An 18819-nucleotide genomic window follows, 5' to 3' on the forward strand; every position below is an offset into this window, starting at 1 on the left:
AATGGTATTTCAACTTTCAACTTTTTTTTGTTCCCATTTTTAGTAATATATGATGATATGATGATAGATGATATATGATATATGATGATATGATGATATGGCATAACTCATAATTTAAATGTCGAGTGTGGTTTCAAAATATTTCTTACCTTTTTATATTTGCATACATATTAAAAAGTTATTGCCGAATGAGAGTAATGTTTTGTAATTTTTTTATAGAAATTCGATCAACATATGTCTTTCTTAAGATGACTAGCAAATGATCATTGCAAATTTTGTTGTGTTCACCTACACAAAAGTAGTTATTATTAGTCTAAGACATAATAGTTGCGAAAATATTTATTTAATGTATATAAATCATAATTTTGTGTGTGTACCTTTTGTTTCTTTCGTCCCATTCAAAATTATTAGTTGTCACCTGTATATTTGACCAAGAAAATAATTGTTAAATCATATTATGAAATATCAGATATAAAAAGTAACATATTTGATTTCTCAAAGTTTTCTTCTACCTATTTCATGAAGTTTAATCTTTTATTGTAAGTCATAGTGATTCATGTAATTATTGCAAATTTTTTTTGCTATTTTGGTGACTTTTTTTTTAACTCTGTTAATAATCCCAACAAGAATGATTTGAAATTGATCTTTTCTTTTGTCTCTTTCTACATGCTTCTTCATATACTTTTTTGTTAGTAAACAAAATTTCTATTCTGCCACTATTATTTGTAGGTTTTTTCCGTTATAAGGGAGTCGAATTCAAATACATTAATTAAACTTCTTATGAAGTGTGTTTCATTCCTCAAAGTTTTTTTCCTCCTATTTCATGAATCTTAATCTTTTACTACAAGTCATAGTGATTCATGTAACTATTGGAATTTCTTTTTGCTATTTTGGTTAAAAAAATTTTTTAACTCTATTAAAAATTTCAACAAGGATGATTGAAAATTGACCTTCTCTTTTGTCCCTTTCTATAGACTTCTTCATATACTTTTTGGGAAAATTGTGTGTCGGTTGTGCTACATTTGATAGCATACAACAACAATAAATATGTGATAACTAATACGGAACCAATGATGTAGTTTGTTGAAAGAACCAAACAAATTTCTCTCTTGCTTCCCACAGTTAGTATATTATTCTGATTGTTTTATCTTAGGTACATACATCTTGTATGCCATTGCACTCTTCCTAAAATATTAGTATAAAGACAATTAGTTTAAAAAAAATTTAAGAAAATAATTTTTTTTAAATTCATTTATGATTAAAAATATTCATGTACAGGTATGTTAGATCCTTCTAGTGAAGTTCATGCTTTTTTTAGTTCATAGGTATTTTTTATTCTTCTCATACATGAATTATTTTTTCACTTCTTTGACTCAATAATTTGAGTTTTGAATATCTCCCTTAAAAATCTATTTGCTTATCATTATTTGAGGTACTTATTCTTATTTCATTTAGTGTAAAAATATAAGAAATAAAAAGAAAAGAAGTGTAAATGGAAAAAAAAGAAGAAGATTATATTGTAAATCTATCGCACACAACTCTCTAATTGTAGTTACTCCTAGTAAAAAAGCTATTATGCATTTCCAGTCAACTTGATGAACCCAAACTTCTTAATTCCTCATAAACAAGGCAAAGAAATCGTAAAAATAGTTTTTAGTTTCTTAGAAACCTAACCAAACATGCAATAATGTTGTAAACTATGATCAAATAAAATATACCAATTTTTTCAGGCAGTTGATGAGAGAAAAATTTCAAAAAAGAACATGACTTTATTATTAATATTCTTATAAAAACAAAGCAATTAGCAGATACATAAGTGAAAGGAATGACAGATTCTTCAATGGCTTTCTTTGAATCGCCACCATTTCATCATCAAATGTGACTCTATCTGGATCCGTTTCAAACTCAGATGGAAAGAATCTCTGTACATTTTATATGTCTGTGAGAAAGCATATCAAGATTCTTCGATTTAATAGAGTGACCGGCTTAATTATTCAGAACGTCAGTAGAAATTCTCTTATCGTATAGGCAATGGGACTCCAAAGCTAGTACTCTCAAGCGCTAGAGAGAGCACAATGTGATAGGAGGGGTGACCAATTAAGTTCAAAAAAAGGTTTGTTAAACAAAGGTAAAACAAGATGAGTACTGCTTCAATGTAGACTAGGTACCAGCAATCAGGCATATAAAAAACGCATTACATCAGTGGGATAATCATGTTTTATTACACAAATTTCAAATTGATCAAGAAATTGAAATGAGAGGAAAACTTTAAAATTGAAAGAGTAGCAGATGGATCATCATACAAATGAATTTGCAACAGAGTTTGCAGTTATTTGAAATTGAACTAGCATAAACGAGAGTTGTGCCATAATCTTAAATGATTTAATACGGCGGTTTAATTTTACATATTATGACAGTTTTAAAAATCGCCATTTTAATACATGATAAATTACGACAGTTATAACAATCGCCAGTTTTAATTGCCACTATTACAACAGATATGTTAACCAAGAAACTACTTCTGTTTTGATACAACAACACCCTGTTTTGATCAATTTCTTGAGTTTCATTAACAACTCGGTTAATTTTTAACTACTAAAGTAACCTATTGAATTTGATATAAACACCTGACGCGGATTAATTTTTAGCATACTTCTTACTAGCATCTTCTGTTTTCAGAAAAGTTGAATGACAAACTAAAAGATAGTTAGTTATATCACGCAACAACAAAGAGGACTTTAGATCTTGGTAATTTGTAGCAGAAAGTTCCAGGAAGTACAAAATTTTTTATTATGTATGAGGCACAACTAGTACTAATTGTATGAGGAGATTATTTTATTGATATTATATTCTAATGTGTGGGATCCATGCTTCATTTTCCTGGGTGGCCTTTGTTTCTCTTGTTACTTTTCTCTTTCCTCCTTTTTTGTTTTCTCTAAATCTAATTTGAAACAAATTTAATTACTCCCTCAGTTTATATAATGAAAATAATTTATTTTTTTACTTATTTATTTTAACAGAAAATATTTTTTAAAATTATTATTATTATCATTAAATACTACATAATATAAGATATTAATGATAAAATTTTAAATTTCAAAATATAATTAATAAAACTAAAGTAGTAAAAGGAATCTCTAATATAAATACATTTAAATATAAAATGAAACACTTATTATTGTATTACACATTAAATACTTAGATGTTATCGACACAGAAATCATGGTTATGATCATTATTATCAGGCATTTGACTATAGAATTCGTATATATTTTTATTGTATTTGAAATATTTGGAGTTAGAGTTGAAAATAGAGTTATATTTTATTTTTGCAAAAAAATTATTCAAAATAATGTTCATGTTATACTTATATAAAACTTCAAAAGTAAAAAATGAGGTGAACGGCATATTATACTAACATATTTCCAAATTTAAAATATACCTTCAGAAAAAAAAGGTTGTGTTTCAAATTTTCATGGTCAAAAATCTATTTTAAAATAAAGTAAAAATTATTTTATAAATAAATAAATGATTATTTATGTTTAAGTGGGTCCTAAAAGTAGAAGTTACAAGGACATGAAATATAAAGGCAAAAATGTTTAAAGTACAATAAATGAAAAATGGGAGGAAAAGAAACAAAAATAATTTAGTGGTCAATTTTCAGGGGATAAGTCACCATTTAAAGAACTAACTTGAATTTATTTATGCTCACAACCTTTAATTATATAATAATAAAAATTATACTTTGAAAAACATTTTCTGTTAAAATAAATAAGTAAAAAAATAATAAGTACTTTCATCCGAACAAACTAAGGGAGCAATTAAATTGATTTCCAAATAAGATTTAAATTAAAAAAAATATCAAAGGAAAATAAGGAAAGAGAAACAAAAGGCCAAGAAGGAAAATAAAGCATGGGTCCCACAAAGCAGAATATAATAATATCAATAAAATAATACCCTTATACAACTAGTACTAGTGCCTCACACACAATAAAAATTTTCAAATAGTTCCTGTATTGACATATGGCTGTGTATATATAGATAAACATATATTTAGTATATAAAAAATATATTTTAGACTAACAAATTATGTTTGAAATCATCTTTTTTATTATTATTATTTTTTTAACGCAAATATAAGCTCTATATATAAACACATTAGTCAATATATAAGACTTGTCGTATTTACAAAAATAATATGCGATAAATAGCGAAGAACATAAAGTCAATAATGTACAAATTTTATAATGTGGTAAGGTAAAAACGTGCAACGCACGTTCCCAGAGACTAGTAATCATTGATATGACCAATTACGCATATGCATTTTTAATAAAATATTTTTTGTGGAGTATATTTTCCTTAATACCAAACACACCCTAACTTATTCCTCATAATGAAGTTTTGGCTTTGACTTCTTAATCATATAAAGCAACATTATATATTAACATATAAAATACATAAAGTCCTCATATTTAGAGCTAAAATGCCAAAATATGAGTCATCTTTTATTTTATTTTTTTGAGACCCACAGCGATATTGCCCCAAGTTTATTATGTTTTCACTTTGTTTATATTTGTTTAATATTTCAAAAATAAATTTTTATTTTATTTTTTTACTTTTAACAAATAAATAAAAATAATAACATTTTTCTATGTCTTAATTTCAGCATTAATTCTTCGTTGACCAAATTATTTTTCAAAATCTGATACTCCACTAAACATTAATTAGTTGAGAAAATTTGGTAAAATAATTATATCTGAATATTTCAAATTCATATGTAACAGGTAAACGTGAGTTGAAAATAATAGTAAAACGTACAAATTGAGTGCTGAGTAGGACCGTTTGGGACATTTTTTCTCTGTTTGCAGGTGTGCCGCTGTGGAACTCAAATGAACACTCATTCTCCGATGCAAAAGGAATCAAACAACATTCATTAGCCCAAAATGGTAAAATAGCTAATGTTTGTATTTTTCCATAGCTAATGATTATGCGATTTTGCAATCATTTTTTATTTTTATAGCATTTTTTTTTCTCTCCCTAAAAGTGTCTGAAAGAATTGATCTATTTTTTTTTGGGGCGGCGGGGGGAGGGGGGGTGTATGACTTGAGTCAGTGTTGCTAAAACTTTACTTTTGTGTAGCATTTTTAAAAATGTCTTTTTCTAGTTTTGAGTTGAAATTAAAGGATATTTGGAAAAACTGTGTATTATTAAAAAAATTTGATAATTGTCATTTCATCAAATTGAATTTATTGCAAAATATCCTTATTGTTCAAATTGATAGAGTATTAGCTAATTAAAATACTTAAAGAGGAGTATAAAGTAATTTAGATTAATGCTCTATTGAATATCTTTTTAAAGAATGGATAAAACTCGATACTTAGCTTGTTTAAGTTGGTTGAGACACTATTATTATAAAATACAAATAAAAGAGTGTTAAACACTTAAAATGAAGGATAATATGGAACATCAGAGTAGAAGTAAATATCTACACAGATAGAAAGTTTCACAGGATATATATATAGACACTATAGTGACACATTCTAAATTCATGGGGGCCTAGGCCCAAAAGCGAACAATATCACTAGCGGACTGAGACATTATATGGCTCCTCCTTGACAACAGGCCCCTCATTACACTTTCAATTTCATTCTTGAGTCTCATTCCTTACTAACAAACACTTCACCAACAAATCCTAGTTCTCTAATACCACTTATGAACATGATAGGTACATAGAAGAGAAAGACAAAGCATCTCATAAAGTATTGAGTAATTCATTCAGTGGAAAGTTAAAATAAAAAAACTAATAGCGTCATAAAAAAGCCATGCGAGGCTACATTAAGAATTTTACAAAATAAAACATGACATGAGTATGATATTTATGGAACTTCTAAATCACACATGATACAAGTGTAGAATTCTCACGTAAGTATGGAGAAATCAAGGATTGTATTGATGATTATAATATTGAGTTACAAGCTCCTTATATAGGAGAAGAGTCCTATTCTAGTTATACTAGGAAACCTACTACAACACAATTATTTACATGAGTAGTATTGTATTATAACTCAAATACCTTATCCTAGTCAACTCGTGCTTTATACAGTAGCTTAGTCATACATAACTTAGGATTTAGTAGTCGAGTCCTAGTATGACTCTAACTCTTACTCGTCAGCCTGCTTCGATGGACCTGTTCCTTCGACATGTTCCATCAGTCTTTAAGCTTCCTTCAACAACAAGTCCCTAACTATACCCAAAATATAGAAAATGTTACTTCATAAGCAAAAGTGCCTCAATAATAAATAGGGTTCACCACAAGCCAATGGAATGAGCAGCGTGTCTAGCGAGGATTCGTGACACCCTGAGAGTCCATACATTCTCACAAAAGAGATGCAATACTTGATAAAAGAGAAGTAAGTACATGTGAAATAGTACTTTCGTGATGAGGTGAATCCAAATATGAATAATATAAGTTGTACTAGCACCAACTTATTCAACATACTTCGAATAGGCAATATTAACTTCTAAAGTTCTCAACTCTAAAGTAAGTTTGTCTAGTATGGTTTCCTTTTATAAGAAGGTTGAATTCTGTACAAGTTTTATTTGTAATAATATCTTCTATATCATTAAGGAACATATATGCCATTGTCTCATAACTATTAATAACTTTGATTTTATCTCCATTAAGCAATAGTAATCAATACATTGTTGTTTGTTAGGTGTTTTTTCCTAATTATTTTGTGTGCAGTTTAATTGTCCCAAGTCCTTTATTTTTTTACTCTATACTTGTCCCGTATTAGGATATTGTGTTGCTCTTTCAGTACTAAGGATGTTTGCTTTACTCCAAAGTCACCTTACTAATTTGTTAAAATTTTAGGTCGAAAATAGTTTTACATCAATGCATATTGCACTATGGTTGTGCTTTTTTCTTTTTCATTTTTCTGCAAAGATGAAGATTATATGATCATATTGCTTTAGATGGACAAATAGTCTGGAGAGATTTATTTTGTGCATCAAGATATATGTTTTGACTACAACATGTTGTGTTTGTTGCTCTAAAAAGCCCTTTTTTCTGTCCAAAATAAGATGTCGAGGATAATACTTGGAATGTATTGGATATGTGTCCGTTGCAAAAGTGGATTTATTACATATATAAGCATGTGAGCTAATGAAAAAAGGGGATGAAAACATGATTTTGCTTATTATGATTTACCTTTGTGTAACTGATGACATTTTGTTTCCTCATTCTTCATTCTATTCATATGGTAATGTTGGTTAAGAATTTCTTGTCTTTTCTTATGAACTTGCAGAAAAAAATTTGTGAAGTTTGCGGTGATTTTGGTATTCAAGAAGCAATTATTACATGCTATCAATGTAAGAATGTTGATGTGCACCAGTAAGTTCTCTCTCTTTCTTTAATATGAAAGGGCAGTCAGGTGAGCTGAAAGTCATAACTCTCTGATTCGTACTTCCTTTATCACCTTGTGCATATGTGTGTGTTCTTTGAAAACTTTAAACATCGTCCCAATCCTAAACTCCTTCTGTTTTGGTTGACTTGCCTTAGAGAAAAAACTTATCTTTTCACACAAGGGGCTACTTCTCTCGAAGAAAATTGCTAGTTAGATTACCAACTTTGTCCCCTTTTTTGGTATTTTAAATAGGAATAAAAAGTGGAATAGAATTAAAAGACTAAATTGAAGTGATATTACCTCTTAGGGAGAGTAAGGACTTCTTCGAGTTGTCTAATCTTTCTTGCATTTTTCATAACTGTCAAATACTAATAGTATTGGATATTGGATTCCACCTAAAGGATACACTTTTTTTTGTTTAGGTTTCAAAAGGTATTTTATTTATAAAGGCTTAAGTAGTCATAGGTTGTAGGTTGCTAGCTCCTGCTATAAGCATCTGATTAGTAGTAGCGTTTATGCGTAGGTTGTCAGTTCTTGCTACAGGCATACGGGTAGAACTAGTTCTAATGCAAATATTAGTATAATCTATTCTTTTATTAGCATGTTGTGGCATTTAATTCTTTTAAATATTGTGTGTATCTTTTATGCATACATAGTCATCTTTTTGTTCTAAATTTTTTTGTTTTTCTCTTCCTTTCAGATATTGTGTTGTGGGCTATTGGGAAGATACGCCAGTGGATTGGCGTTGTGAAGAATGTGATATTCGCAAGGGGGTAATGTTTTCACCACATGGATTAGAAAATGAGCGTTTTAAGGGACCCAAGTCACAAGCCTCTACAAAGATTTCTCAGAGTACTGTGCAACCAAAGAAACATAGTAAGTTTCCTCGAAGGCAACATATTAACTGGGAAAAAGAGGTACAGACTGGAAAAACAAGATATCTACCGGTTGAAGAAGCACTTGGTCTGTCATCACGTATCAAGAAATATGGATCAGCACCGATAAACACTGTCTCCTCAAGAGTTGTGTCAACCAAATACCGAAAATTTAGCAAGCCTAAAGGTTAAGTATTCACCATCATATTTCGTATTCATTTACTTGGTTTGATTTGTCCTTTTCTTGTACCTCTATTCTTTAGAAATTTCATTTTCTATCATATACTCTAATTAAAAAAAATTCAATGATGTTGATATTATCTTTCAAAATGATTTTCGTTACATTGTCAATATTTGTAAAGCTTTCATACCAAAATTAATGTACTTTTATACTTCTATTCAATTTGATGTAGCCTATTTTTTAGGTCCAGGTGCCTCTACCATTCTTGAGCATAGGACTCGCGATGTTGTGCACGAGAGTCGCATGATGAATTCACCTATGACACACCCTTTTGATCCTGCTCTAGTTCCTTCCTGGAAGTAAGTACCTTTCGTGAATGCACATTAATTACTAACCTAGGTTAACACAGGGTACACTGAGCTCCAAAAATATTTAAATTCAGCTCATCTCTGTTTTTGCATGCTAGCTTTTTGGATGACCCATCTTTGCTAGGTTTCCCAAGAATTAATGGTTACCTAGGGATGCCATTAGTATCACTAAAAAAATGAATAGGGCATTGTAGAATATATGTCTAACTATGGAAAAAAGTTCTGCTCATATATAGTTGCGAGTCATGACATAATGATACTCTGAATATATAATGTTTAATGAGATGGTAGTGAACTTGATTCCTATTATGTATAAATTCCTTGAGGACTTGAAGTTGCTGCCACTCTATGTCATTGTATTATGGAATATGGACCATCTCATGTTTTCAGGTATGGAAACAAGAAATTGTAGATGAGTAGGTTATATGTGAACCATACATTGCTTGTTTTCTATTTTTTCAGTTCTGTAATTTAATGTGATTTAGAGTGAAAAACAACGTTTAGCTTTATGTGAAACTTTCTCTGTATGTTTTTATGTCTGATAAATTGCTTCATGGATCTTTTTGTGTGCTTGAAACTCGAATATGCTTTTGTTATGCTTCAAAAAGCAGAGAAGTTTTCATTTGATTATTTTATAGACTATATATATATATATATATATATATATAGAAGATCTTTTTTTTACTTGAAGAATTTGCACCACTGAACATCGCTTCCCTATAATAATTAGTCTTTTTTTGTTGCATTTTAGGGGAAGTTTTGACATCTTAGGTGCTCTAGAACTTGCACCTGAGATATTCCAGGCTCATCCTACTTGCAGAGTTAGTCGTAAAGTGTATGAGTTCTCGGGACTATTGCCCGATACTCTTAAACTTGAACTAGTTCCGCGTGGAGATATCTGGCCAAGTTTATTCGACAATCATTGTCCGGGTAAAGAAGACATTGGACTGTATTTCTTCATAAGTGAGAAAAAAAGGTCAGATTTACCCTATATATCTGTCTTAAAAGGGATCAGGGTTGCAAAGTAGAAGTGCACCATTGCCCAGGATTGTTTTTAATTACTAGAAATTGATTTGGATTTCCCATTATATGTAGGTTTGAGGGATATATCGATTTGGTGGAGTTCATGCGCAACAAGGATTTGGTGATGAGAACTCTTATCAATGGTGTTGAGTTGATCATACTTGCATCCACAACCTTGTGCGGTGATTCTCAAAGTACATTTATAATCTCTATGTTCTTTTCTCATTTTCTTATTCTCTTTCAATGCATCTCACCTTGTGGATGTTTTTGTAGGATGGAACAACGAGCACTTCTTGTGGGGATTATTTTACCGCTCGAGACAGGATACAAACAAATGTGCTGAAGGGGGAAGCCGCGATACCTGAAGGAATGTTGAACATTGTTGTCTCGACAACTACCAAATTTGTATAAGATGGCAAAAAACAATAACAAGGGAATTTGTGGCCAATGCAATATTCGAGTTGTTCATTATCATAGTTAACCATATAAAATCATTACAAATCTTGATAAATGAGTTTCCCTTTCTGCTTTTACAATGAATTAATGCTAATATTCATTTTTATGAATGAGAACCGCCTTTCTATTTTGAATGAAATCACTTTACAGTGTAAGTATATGCTTTGTTGACATTTCAGTATGTATCTTCATAATAGTTGGTTGAAATAACTAATTACCTCTCATGACGTCTGGAGGGGTTCTCAAATAGAGAGGCAAAAACATGTTTTCGGATATCTTACAACTTATGTTTCCCTCACAGATTCAGGTGTCATATACTTTTTTATTCCCCTGAAGTCCCTGAGAGCCCAAAATTAGCAATCTTGACAGTTTTGGTGCCTACAGGGAGAATATTGTCATGCTTGTTGTAAATGCAACTGAGGCCTAAAAGAATATTTTTGGTGTGATTATTAACTGAACTGTCTTTTCTTGAATCTCTTCTATATGTGTCATGATTTAAACAATTATCTTACTTTCTTCTTTCGCCTTTTTAATGAACGCGAATGATTATCAGTTAACTTTAGCTAAAATTTAACCGATTAACTAGTAGGTTAGATGGGCAATAATCGTGAATATGCAACAGAGTTTGAAATTGAACTATCACACTTAACACTAATACATACGTTGTTCTCTTTATCTATTTTGGTCTTTTGAAATTCCACCTTTAGTGGATATTTCACCTAAATATTACATTTATTTATTATTTTCCTTCTTCATTTTTTTTATATATTACCTTCATAACTTAGGAGTCCCATAACTTATACTATCTAATTTACCTATTCAATTGCTACTCTTATCTCTTAATATTCATAACTTTCATGTTTTTCAAACGGGAAAGACGTTTTAAACATTAATTTTTACTATATGCCCAACAACTTTTTGGCCTTGTCACCTGTTTATGCCATCTATATTGTTCGAAATGAAGGGCAGTACAAAGCCAAACATACCGAGAAATTCCTCCTCTTCTTTCAACGATTGAGAAGCACTATAGAACCAAAAAATAAAGGTGACATAAATTTGGACATTGATTCCTCATTTCAATCACATAAAATTGGACATACAAATTTAAAGAAAGCCTAGATAAATCGATCAGCTAGCAATACCTATATGTTTGAATGAATGTAGATTTAGTTTAGACAGAACAATAATTTCATTTAGGGGGGATTGTATCAACTTTTATAACAAGCGATAAAGGCTATAATAACAATTTCTTTGTCAAAATTAGAGATTGAACACTAAAGTTGAGCAAATAGAATTTACATAAACTATAAGAACTGTCAAACAGAAGGACTAGGAAGCAGGCACAAAACTCCTGATACTGTTTCAAAAACTGCGCCTAGCTAGTTAGTTTTGTCCACAAATTAGATGAAACTCTCCAGATACTACCAATTCTTCAGAGCAACATATCTTGTAAATATGCGTTAGACTGCCAAGATTGTTGGTCCAACAATAATGTTCTCTTACTCGCCCTAATTATATCCAATCTATCCTTCAAAGGCACAAAGCTGGATTCTTCTGTTTCACAAAGTGTTTCAAATTCTTCTTGTGCTGTCTGGTTTATCTCCAACAATGTGTCACCCGTATCGAACATTTCAGGCACATTATTTTTTGGCATCACAAATTCTTGAATTTGGGAAAAAGTTTGCCCCAACAGACCATTCTCTTCACCAGCAGCCTCTTGAGTGATCGGAACCTGATGTTGATTACATTCTTGTTGAGAATATGTGTCAGGATATTGCAGAAATAAAACAGTTAGCTATTTTTAGGATTTTCAAATTATGTTATTATAGTCCTATTTGACTTGAATTTAGGAGTTAGGTTCTTTTATTTGTTATTTGAATTAAACTAATAAGTTAGTAACATATTTTCTATTTTTAGTTAGGAATTATATCTATAAATGTAAGTCTCTGGATTATTAATAAAATAATTCCCTTTGATAATACTGCAGTATTTTTTTCTGTCAAAGTCTTTCTCTGTTATTTTCTTAAGTTCTTTATTAAAAAAACCAAGAATTGGTATCTAGAGCCTTCTTCTTGAGGGACATGTGAGTAAAAAAGGATTTCGAAAATAGTTTTTCACGAATGGCTCCTCCTATTTTTGATGGTGAGAATTATCAACTATGGGCTGTAAGAATGGAGACCTACTTGGAGGCTCTTGATCTTTGGGAAGCCGTGGAAGAGGATTATGAAACTAATCCGCTGCCAAATAATCCCACCGTGGCCTAGATCAAGAGTCACAAGGAAAAGAAAATCATTAAGTCGAAGGCAAAAACAACTTTGTTTGCTGATGTTTCGGCAACTGTTTTCACGAAAATCATGACTCTCACATCACCAAAAGATATTTGAAATTATCTAAAGAAAGAATATGCTGGAGATGAAAGAATATGAGGAATGAAGGTATTAAATTTAATGAGGGAATTCGAATTGCAGAGAATGAAAGAGTCAGAAACAGTTAAGGAATATTCTGACAAATTGCTTGGTATTGTCAACAAGGTAAGATTACTAGGCACTGAATTTAAAGATACAGGAATTGTTGAACAGTTCTTGTTACAGTCCCCGAAAGATATGAAGCATGTATAACTACCTTGAAAACACACAAGATCTGTCCAAAATTACCTTGGCAGAATTGTTAAATTCTTTGTAGGCTCATGAACAAAGGAGACTTATGAGGTAAGATGACATGGTTGAAGAAGCATTAGTAGCCAGCCACAAAACTCAAAGCAAGGGTAAATTTTTGAAAAATTACCCACCTTGTCAGCACTGTGGAAAAAATGGACACATCCTCCATATAAATGTTTGAAAAGACCAGATGCACATTGCAAGAACTGCAAACAACTTGGTCATGAAGCTGTGATTTGCAAAAGCAAATTTCAAAAAGATGAAACAGTTGCCCAAGTCACTACTGAAGAAGAAGAAGAAGAAGACCACTTATTTGTGGCAACTTGTTTTTCAACCAAAAAATCTGATTTTAGGATGATTGATAGTGGTTGTACAAAACCACATGACATATGAAAGAAATCTTTTTAAAGAGTTCATTCCTATGGAAAATAAGAAAGTCAGAATTGGGAATGGTGATTGTATTCCTACAAAAGGAAAAGGATCTGTTTCAATTAAAACAAATTCAGATACAAAAATAATTTCAGATGTTCTTAATGTTCCTGATATTGATAAAAGTTTGTTTAGTGTTGGTCAATTAATAGAAAAAGGTTTTAAATTATTATTCAAAGATAAATATTATCGAATATTTGATTCAACTAAGCAAGAGATTTTACAAGTTGAAATGAAAGGTAGGAGCTTCTCATTTAATCCAACAGAAGATGCACACAAGCCTTGCAAGACAAAAGATGAATTGGCCAAGAAGGAGTGTTAAGAATATGTCTCAGGATATTGCAGAAATAAAACAATTAGCTATTTTTTGAATTTTCAAATTATGTTATTAGAGTCCTATTTGACTTGAATTTAGGAGTTAGTTCTTTTTATTTGTTATTTGAATTAAATTGATAAGTTAGTAACGTATTTTTCTATTTTTAGTTAGGAATTATATCTATAAATGTAAGTCTCTGGATTATTAATAAAATAATTTCATTTGATAATACTGCATATTTTTTTCTCTCAAAGTCTTTCTCTGTTATTTTCTTAATTTCTTTATTAAAAAAAACCAATAATTCTACTATTGCTGGTTTAGAAAAATTAAAAGGTTGGATCAGCAGAAAATCATCCAGATTCATCAATACATTGACACCCATATATTCAGCCAAAGTATCATATATTTTTATTTGACTTTACATTCTCAAAGTCAGGAATCATAGGTTGTTAAATTTGAGAAAAAATATTTAGCTCTAACTGACCATTCTCTTCTCAGGGGCCCTCTTGAATTAGCACATGATTGTTCCTGATAGCAAAGTCCCACAACCATTATTTTCTAATAACTCATTAATCTTCTCTTCACTTGATGAAGCCTCTTTAATGTACTTGGCTGTTTCAATCAAAAATTGCAGATGGACTATCTACTTGGGAAAAACCCCAGAGGAAAATCATACATGGTTGGTTTTGGGAACAAACTTCCAACTCAAGCTCATCATAGAGGTGCCTCTGTCCCAAATATGTCTCCAACCAAATTGGTGGACTGCTCCATGAGTTTCGTTATGGTGAAGATTTACGAAGGTGTATAAGTTATTTTTGCAGATGAATCGAGAGTTTATATATATAATGTCTTTGTAGGTGCTATATAGTGGCAGGCTGAGTAGATGGCTGCAAGGGATCGAGCAAATAAGCTCGAGCTTGTCTCTCTTTTGATGGTCTAGATATGCAATATTGATTAGTACAAAAGATTAAAGTGTGCACCCAAGAAGTGTGGTGGTTTTACATATGAATGTTGTGTATGATTGTATGCAGAAAGTATATAACAGTCATTCCAATATCCTTACTATGAGTTAGTTTCTTACAGTGGGCTGCACTTCCCATATGAAAAATCTAACAATAGTTGCCGGTCTATGGCAATCAATTTCCATTTTCTTATCCGTGGGAGAGCACTCAAGAGAAGCTTCGAGCATGATAATAAAATTCACACGAACCAAGATAACACTCCCCAAAACCAATAGTACTTGACAGGTAAACATTGTTTTTAAATTGGTGACAAAAGAGAGGACACAGATATGGAAAATCACAACAGATGAGTCACAATAATAATGAAACCATAGATTTCTAATTCCATTGTTGGAGGTAGAAGCTAAAGAGATGACACCGAAACTACCTTGACCAAGAGTTGTGCCTCTCTTCCACAATAATTCCGCCATTGGATGTGCAAAGTGTTGGTAGTAATGAGAGTAATTTATAGATGATGATATTGTTGGGAAAACACGGACAAACACAAAAATATATATGGTCAAAGTGATGGAAATAAAATGGGAAAATAATGACACCAAGAATTTTACGTGGAAACCCTTTTAAATAAGGGAAAAACCACGGGCCAAGAGGAGCAACTGATACCACTATAATAAGGAATTTTACATTGTGTAGTCACGAATACTATACTCAAAGTGACTACTACACACTCAAAAGGAGTAACACTCTTTTGTTTCCACCTTACTAAAATATCGCTCACACTCTATTTTTCTTCACAGACTATTTTTCTTGTATAGTCTATGGAATACCTCACTTTGCTCTCAAAATGGTTTTTTCTCTCTAACTTGCTGTGTTTTAGAAATGAGCAAAGGGCTCTCTATTTATAGGAGAAACCTACTCCTAATGATTTCACCAATGACATCATGAAAATACCAAAGTTTCAAACTTTGCAACTATGTAGTTATCTTGGTAAGATTTAGTTGGTATACCAACTTAAGACTTTAACCAATAATGGGGCTGGAACCCCACAAATCTCCCCATCCAGCCCCATTCACTGGAAAGAGGTATCTCCATCTTCTTTAGTGAAAGCTCATACCCACAAGTTCTTTGCATAACTCGAACTTGTCTTTCAGTATCGTTTTGTCATCATATCTGCAGGATTTTCACTTGTGTGGATCTTTTCGACGTGAAATGATTCACTTTCCACTTCCTCACGAATTCAATGATATCTTACGTCGATGTGTTTTGTCCTTGCATGGTACATAGAGTTCTTGCTCAAGTTTATTACACTGTGACTGTCACAATAGACAATATACTCCATCTGATGCAAACCAAGTTCTTGAAGAAATCGTTTTAGCCATATCATCTATTTGCCGGCTTCAGTAGCCGCAATATACACAGCTTCAGTTGTAGATAGTGCAACACATTTCTGCAACTTTGACTGCCATGATATAGCTCCCTCTGAAAAAGTAAACAGATATCCAATAATGGATTTTCTATTATCAAGGTCACCTGCCATATCAGCATATGTATAGCCCTTCAAGATTGGATTTGATGCTTTAAAACACAAGCATTCATATGAGATTCCTCTAAGATACCTGAGTATCCACTTCACAGCTTCCCAATGTTTTTTTCCCGGATTGTCGAGAAATCTGCTGACAACACCAATTGCGTGAGCAATATCAGGTCTAGTGCATACCATTGCATACATTAGACTTCCGACGACGGAGGAATATGACACTTTAGCCATGCTCTCTCTTTCCTCCCTAGCTGTAGGACACATCTTCTTGCTCAACTTCATATGACCAGCAAAAGGTGTGATAACAGGCTTAACATTCTTTATATTGAAGCGCTCTAGTACACGTTCAATGTACTTCTTTTCTGACAAATAAATCTTCCTTTCATCTCTAAGACGAGTAATTCTCATGCCCAAAATTTGTTTGGCATGACCCAAGTCTTTCATAGCAAAAGACTTACAGAACTCTTTCTTCAACTCGTCAATCTTGGAAGTATTCTGACCCACAATCAACATATCATCCACATACAGGAAAAGGATGATAAAATCATTGTCAGAATTTTTTTGTACAAATACACAATGATCTGAATAAGTCTTCTTATAGCCTTGCTCCCCCATAACAGATTCAAACTTCTTATACCACTGTCTAGGAGCTTGCTTTAAGCCATAAAGACTATTTTTGAGTTTGCATACAAAATTTTCTTTACCTTCTACTTTGAAGCCCTCGGGTTGTTCCATATAAATTTCTTCTTTTAGGTCACCGTGAAGGAAAGCCGTCTTTACATCTATCTGCTCAATCTCTAAATTAAGACTAGCAGCCAAATCCAGAACTGTACGAATCGAGGACATTTTGACAACAGGAGAAAATACTTCGTCAAATCAATACCCTTCATTTGACCAAATCCCTTAACAACCAATCTAGCTTTGTACCTGGGCTTCAGATTGTGTTCTTCAACTTTAACTTTGAACACCCACTTGTTCTTCAAAGCTCTTATGTCCTTGGGCAATTTTACCAACTCATAAGTGTGGTTCTCATGCAGAGACTCCATCTCATCTGGTATGGCTTCAATCCATTGATCTTTGTGCTCATCTTCCATGGCCTCATCATAACATTCAGGTTTTCCCCCATCAGTGAGTAATACATACTCATTGGGTGAATAACGAGAGGAAGGAACCGTTGTCTTGTGGACCTCCTAAGCGGAATATTTGATTCGTCCACAACTTTATGAGCATTAGGATCATCAATAACAATATCATTGTTATTATCAACATCAACATGTTGATTTGATACATAATTATGGGCTTCACCATGATCATCAAGCCCAACAACATCATGCATACTTGTGTGAGGAACTTCATCTAGATGAACTATGCCATCAAAACTTGAAGATTCTAGCTTATCCGCTTTGTCAATATCTTTAATTATTTGATTCTCCATGAAAATATTATCACAGCTTCTCACGAGTTTCTTCTCAATTGGATCATATAGCCTGTAACCAGATTCATCAAGGCCATATCCAATAAGGATGCACTGCCTTGTCTTGGCATCTAACTTTTGACCTCTCATCTTTCGGCACATATACAAAAACTTTGCAACCAAATACTCTCAAATGGTCATAGGAAACATCCTTTCCATACCAAACACTATTTGGTACATCATTTTGCAAGGCAACAACATGAGATATAGTAATAACATGTGCAGTGGTCAATAAAGCCTCACCCCAAAATGAGTTCGGCAACTTTGCTTCAGAAAGCAAGCATCTAACTCTTTCCATCAAGGTCATGTTCATCCTCTCATCCAAACCATTAAGCTGAGGAGTCTTAGGAAGAGTCTTCTAGTGTCTAATACCTTGATGCTTGCAGTATTCGTCAAATGGTCCACAGTATTCGTCAAATGGTCCACAACCATTATCACCACCATTATCAGTACGAATACATTTCAGTTTCTTTCCAGTTTCTCTTTCAACTGAAGCCTGAAACTACTTGAAAACACCTAATACTTGGTCTTTAGTCTTCAAGACATAGACCCAAAGTTTTCTCGAGCAGTCGTCAATAAAAGTGACAAAGTAGATCGCACCACCCAATGTCCTTGTCTTCATTGGATCACATAAGTCAGAGTGCACCAATTCAAGCAACTCTGTCTTTCTTGAAGGAGGGTAGGACTTAAAGGAAACTCTATTTTGTTTGCCAGGCAGTGCTCACACTTTTCTAATTTAGCACTTTTGAAATTTGACAATAATTTCTTCTTGGCTATAACATTAAGTCATTTCTCGCTGATGTGGCTAAGCCTCTTGTGCCATAACGTTTAAGAGTTATCGCTCTCAACCGCATTTACCATATCAACACAAACAGAGACCGTAGTCCAGTATAGACCACGACGTTTGTTACCACGAGCCACAACCAAGGAACCCTTAATGAGTTTCCATATTCCATCACCGTTGGTACTAACATATCCTTCATCATCCAAAACACCAACAAAAATCAGGTGCAAACGAATATCGGGAGCATGTTTCACATTGTTTAAAAATAGTTTAGTTCCAACACTAGTTTCCAAACAAATTGTACCAATACCAACCACCCTAGAAACAGTCCCATTACCCATACTTAAGGTT

General features: G+C 32.3%; 1 pseudogene; it reads left to right on the forward strand.

Annotated features, from left to right (window-relative positions):
- Nucleotides 1-4889: 4889 nt before the first annotated feature.
- On the forward strand, nucleotides 4890-10218 carry LOC125824967 (uncharacterized; annotated as a pseudogene).
- The last annotated feature ends 8601 nt before the right edge of the window (nucleotides 10219-18819 follow it).

The sequence above is a fragment of the Solanum verrucosum genome, unplaced genomic scaffold, assembly GCF_900185275.1.
Source record: "Solanum verrucosum unplaced genomic scaffold, falcon-dt-bn FXZP01000086.1, whole genome shotgun sequence".
In the NCBI taxonomy this organism is placed as follows: Eukaryota; Viridiplantae; Streptophyta; class Magnoliopsida; order Solanales; family Solanaceae; genus Solanum; species Solanum verrucosum.